A 6,364-nucleotide genomic window follows, 5' to 3' on the forward strand; every position below is an offset into this window, starting at 1 on the left:
CTGTAAATTCCAGGTTGCACTAAGAATAAGTAAAACCGATGAGTTTAAATATTTATTCCTATTTTTATGAGGGAATTTTTAATGCAGTGCACTTTTAAATGCAATATTAAAACATAAAAATATGCATCGTGTGCATTTTACATAAAACAGCTGTGTTGTATTATTTACAAACGCTTGTAGTTTTATTAAAAATACTCTAAACTTTACTGCCTCTCCTAAAGCAAATCTCATGAAATACAACACATAAAACGACAGAATGAACAGAAACGACAACTTTATAACGATATTCTTTATATAAGCTTCTACTCGCATTAAAAACAAGTCATTTACTGTACTTTACAGGGTACAGTGTTTACTGTAAACACACAAAACAGCTTAAAATGCAATAAAAACAATACAATAGTGCAATAAACAAATAACACACACTCTACTGCACATGCGCATTATACGTTCAGCTGTTTGCATCATGTTAACTTTTTCTGATTATTTTGTTTCTCACAAAAAGAAATAATAGCTTCTCGCATGTTCACGCATTATACATGCAACAGCACACACACACACACACACACACACACACACACACACATATATATATATATATATATATATATATATACACATATACACATATATTTTTGTTTTACATTAACTTTTAAAAATGTATTATTTTATTTATTTATATTGTTTTGTACTTACAGAACTTTCCGTTGGGGACTTTTTTGGGGAACTCTCTTTGGACATAATGGACTGTACATTAAAATGCAAATACCAGAAAATACAACAAAAAATAAATTGGCAAAAAAAAAAAATGACATACACACATGCACATTTACATTATGCAATATGTTTGATGTGCACTATTTATTTATTTACTTGTTTTTTACTTACTTACTTACTTATTTACTGTATTTATTTACTTAACCGTGTTTTATTTACTTATTTACTTACTTGTTTACTTGTTTATTTGTATGTCGTTTCTAAAGGCTTATACTGACATTAAAAACTAAGAAAAAGTATCTTTTTTGTGCATTAGAGGTGAAAATCTCCATAAAATCACACCACAATTTAAAATGCAATAAAAATACAACATATACAAAACAACAACAACGCACAATAAACATAAATAACATTTTCTAATGCACACTTACATTATGCATTGTGCATTAATAGTAAACCTTATTTATTTATTAGTTAGTTAGTTAATTAGTTTGCTTGTTTATTCTGTAAACTTACATTAGCATAATTTAACTTGCACTAGAAAAAGGTATAGTAAACTTTACTGTCCTTTAGACCAAGAATCCCTTTAAATAAACACAAATGACTCAGTGTAGTGTACACTCTAAAAAAGATGGTTCTTCAAGGGTTCTTTAGTAAAGACAATGATTCGCTTTAGAGCCATGGGCACTCAAAGAACCATCAGCATGCTTTAAGGTTCTTTGCATGGTGAAATGGCCATTAATCTGAAGAACAATTTCACCATGCAGAGCACTATTTAATCATGCAAATGGTTCTTTAAGTGTTCATGGTTCTATCTGGAACCACTGTCTTTACTAAAACACCCTTGAAGAATCATCTTTTATAGGAGTGATACATTTTCCCTATACATTATACTCTGGTGTGGTTTATGGTATCAAATGACTGAAGTGAATGAAGCCCGTCAGTATTTTTTATTATGTTCTTGTTTTATTATGTGCAGAGTGAGATTAGAACTCAGAACTGAGAACTCAGAACTCAGAGCTCAGAGCTCAGAACTCAGAACCCAGAACTCAGAACTCAGAGCTCAGAACCCAGAACTCAGAGCTCCACACCTCCATTCACACACAGCAGCACACATTACAGCTCTAATTAGCCCATTAACGCTCCAGCCGAGCCTCCTGTTCCCTTTACAGCTCACACAGAGCTGCTACTCCCCCATTAAGGAGCGTGAGCTGCTCCGCTCTGCCTTTATTGATGATCTATCAGTATCAATACGCCGCTTCAGGAACTCATTACAGCGCTTGATGGCTGGAAGCCGAGTTGAGGAAACATTTTTATAGAGTCAGTGATGTGAGTCCAGCCGTTTTACTGATCTCTGAACTAAATGGAGCAGCTAATATTTTTCCCATCTAAAGACAGAGTCGTCTTACTCAGAGAGAGAGAGAGAGAGAGAGGGAGAGAGAGAGAGAGAGAGAGGGAGAAAAATAAGAGAGAGAGAATAAGAGAAAGAGAGACAGATATATATATATATATATATATAGAGAGAGAGAGAGAGAGAGAGAGAGAGAGAGAGAAAGATAAGATAAAATAAAATGAGAGAGAGAATGAAAGAGAGAGAGAGGGAGGAAAGACAAAGAAAAAGAGAGATACAGCGTAAGCACAGTGAGAGGAGAGAGGGAGAGAAAGAGAGAAGGGGAGAGATAAAATGAGACAGAGAGAATAAAAGAGAGAAAAAGGAAAGATAAAAGATAAAGAAAAAGAGAGAGAGACAGAGTAAGCACAATGAGAGAGAGAGAGGTAGAAAGAAAACAAAGAGAGAGAGAGAAAACACTGAGAGGGGAGAGAATCAAAGAGATAAAGAGAGAGACAAAATAAGAGAGAAAGAGGAGAGAAATGACAGAGAACGGCCCAGCGTGACCTTGCGTGACCTCTGAGCGTGTTTCTGGTTGCGGCTGATTCGGTCACAGTTTTAAACGCTTTACTCGGATTAGACGTGTGAAAGGCTGCGCTGTTGGAAACAGCGGACACGACTATTTCTGCTTAATTAATTTAGGGGATAATCTAATAACGCAGGCCTCGTCCACAGTTGTCACTGCGGAGCTGAAGAGTCGAGGGTTATATTTAGACTCTCTCATGTAAAGGTAGAGCTTTACACCAGCCAACTGACCAAACACTGATAGATGACCTCCACTCCAGAGTTCGAGAAGATGTTTGTAGTAATTCCATCTATCTGCGCTATCAGGCAGGCCCGGATCACCCCGGGGGTTTTGAGGGCGCATGGTCTAGGGTCCGAGCCACTAGGGGGCCCCTGTGAGCAATCATGATCAAATCTGAAACAGCTGTTTTGACTGGGAACTTTGTTAGCAGCACAGCAAAAATCCTAATCCTAATACATCATAATCCTGAGGCTCTCCATGTCTTTCCTCAACATCTGCTTCATTTCTCCTCCAATCACTGCTTAGCAACTGTTCCACTATGGTTGCATTCACATTACAAGCCTCGTTGCTCAAATCCGATTTTTTGCTCAAATCCGATCTCTCTGACAGGATGGTTCACGCTCGTTTAGGTAAGTGATTCAAATCTGTCATTAATGTGACGAACCGGTGTCCTGAAATGACCCTCATGAGCTCATCCTACTCAGTAACGTCACGTGAATGAATCACGTTCATCATCAGCACAAACTAACGAGCAGAACGAGCTTCGCTGAGAAGATAATTAACTCTGATCAGCTCTCAGCTTCATTATTAGAGCGAGACGAAGGAGAAAAAGGTGAGATGAGCTGCTTTTCCACCGTTTACAGGCTTTAACTTCTGTTCGGCGCTGCTGCCATGGTAACGCTGAATGATGGCGCAGCGCAGTGGAACAAAAGCACATGAATTCCGATCTGAGTGTCACATTAAGGTCATATGGCCACGAATCGGATACGTATCTGATCTAGGATCACATATGAAAGTGGCTCAGGTCAGATTTGAAAAGATCAGATTTGTGTCCACACAGCTCTGAAAACATCAGATCTGAGTCACATTAGGGCAAAAAATCAGATTTGTGCCATTAGCTCGGGTCAGCTTTCAGTTTGTTAGCAGTGAGCTAACCTTAAGCTGCTTTTCCAATGTATGGTACGGCTCGGCTCGACTCGACTCCACTCTACTCGCCTTTTGGTATGAGCTACTAGATGTCTGCATAGGACTGTTTTTTCAGTCCTGCTCCCGCTGAAAATTGATATTATTTATCCTGCTTCTGCCCAAAGACGAAACGTTTTGTCCCGCTCCCGCCCGCAGTTCTGTCAAGCTGATCTGACAACCACTATCTAGTATAGATATATATATATATATATATACAGACACAGTCTATTCACAAACACATTATTCTCTGCTGAAAAAACACAGCAGTCGTGGTCATCAGGCTCACTGTGAGTAACTTAACCAAACGCCATTTATTCAGCATTTTGGTTTGGTTTCCACCACTTTGGTTTCCACCACTAACCGTCCATCATTGGTCAGTTTCTGACCACAGGACCACTGCTGACCAGATATTAGGGACTTTAAACATTGTCAGATATAGGAACAGCTACAGCAAACAGAAATAAATCTGAGCTATCATGGTAGCTGTCCCAATAGATATTGATGATTGAAGTCCCTAATACCTGGTCAACAGTGGTTTGATGGTCAGAACCTGGGCGGAAATGGGCAGGCTAGACATCTGTCACGACAAGTAAAGCTTCTAAAAGCTCCCTCATGGAAACTTATTACATGAAATGGTCATGGTGGAGGGATACATAATATCAGGGTGTTCTGAAGCAAAATAGCCCCCAAAGAAAACGTATTATTCCAGATTTTCCACTATTTTCCATCATCAACATTCCATATAAACTCAGAAGACTCGTGTAGGTTCACTGGTGGTTTTGGACAGTAAATAAAATGTCTATATTTGTGTTGTGGACACAGAAGAGATCAAACGATGGCAGAGAAGAGCCGCTCTGTACTGTCTATGGCTCTGTTTAAAGAGTGGAACTGAACAGAGACAGACAGCAGAGAAAATAACACACACACACTTCAGTGAAGGTGTAAAACATTCAGTAACACTGGCCTGTGAATGGCTGTGACCGCTGTGGATCGAGGTCAGGCCAGACTGAAGCTGGACGCTCAGGTTTAACACTCAGACACTCCGTTCCAGAGTGTCAGAGTGCAAAAGTCAGAAATCCCCTTAGTTAATTTCATTTTGAGTCAAAATAGATATTTTTAGTTGATATTTCTGAGAACAGAATATCTACATAACCCACTTGCACAAATATAGCACCAAAAAGGGTTCTGCTATCATTACAATGTCGAGCCTTTAACAATAGCAGAACCCTTTTTGGTGCTTATATAGCCATTTTCAAAAAGGTTCTATATGGAACCAAGATGGTTCTTCAAGGGTTCTTTAGTGAAGAAAATAATTCTGTATAGATCTAATGGTTAAAAAGGGTTCTATGTAACACCAAAAAGGGTTCTTCCATTATAACAAGCCTGGCATCGTAACAATAGAAGAACCCTCATTGGTGGTATATAGAAGCATTTTCAAAAACGTTCTATATAGAAGCATCTACAGCACATTCTCTATCAATCTAAAGAACCCTTTCACGATGCAATGAACGCTTTAATTGTGCAAAGGGTTCTCTTTCTATATAAAAGCTTTTCTTTACTAAAGAACCCTTGAAGAACCATTTTTTAAGAATGTAGATGTTCAACTTTTTCTGAAACTGAAAAAATGAATAACTTGTACACTCTTAAAAAAGATGGTTCTTCAAGGGTTCTTGAGAACCATCTACAGCACATTCTCTATCAATCTGAAGAACGCTTTATGAAAACGTTTAATCATGTAAAGGGTTTTCTATCTACATAGAACCATTTTATTTGCTACAGAACCCTTAATGAACCATCTTTTTAAAGAACGCATGTTTTCTACCTTTTTCCTGATGCTGAAAAATGAATAACTTGTACACTCTTAAAAAGGATGGTTCTGCAAGGGTTCTTTAGTAGAGAAAGTGGTTCTAAATGGTTCTAATGGTTGAAAAGGGTAACTTTGTAGTTCTACAGTTACAGACTGTAGTCCATCTGTTTGCTGCATACTTTGTTAGCCCCCTTTTACTCTGTTCTTCAGTGGTCAGGACCCCCATGGACCCTCACAGAGCAGGTACTATTTGGGTGGTGGATCATTCTCAGCACTGCAGTAACACTGACGTGGTGGTGGTGTGTTAGTGTGTGTTGTGCTGGTCTGAGTGGATCAGACACAGCAAAGCTGCTGGAGTTTTTAAACACTGTGTCCACTCACTGTCCACTCTATTAGACACTCCTACCTTGTCAGTCCACCTTGTAGATGTAAAGTCAGAGACCATAGCTCATCTGCTGCTGCACAGTTTGTGTTGGTCATCCTCTAGTCCTTCATCAGTGGTCACAGGACGCTGCCCACAGGACGCTGCTGGCTGGATATTTTTGGTTGGTGGACTATTCTCAGTCCAGCAACGACACTGAGGTGTTTAAAAACTCCAGCAGCACTGCTGTGTCTGATCCACTCAGACCAGCGCAACACACACTAACACACCACCACCACGTCAGTGTTACTGCAGTGCTGAGAATGATCCACCACCCAAATAGTACCTGCTCTGTGAGGGTCCATGGGGGTCCTGACC

Source organism: Colossoma macropomum, unplaced genomic scaffold (assembly GCF_904425465.1).
Source record: "Colossoma macropomum unplaced genomic scaffold, Colossoma_macropomum, whole genome shotgun sequence".
NCBI classification, from domain to species: Eukaryota; Metazoa; Chordata; class Actinopteri; order Characiformes; family Serrasalmidae; genus Colossoma; species Colossoma macropomum.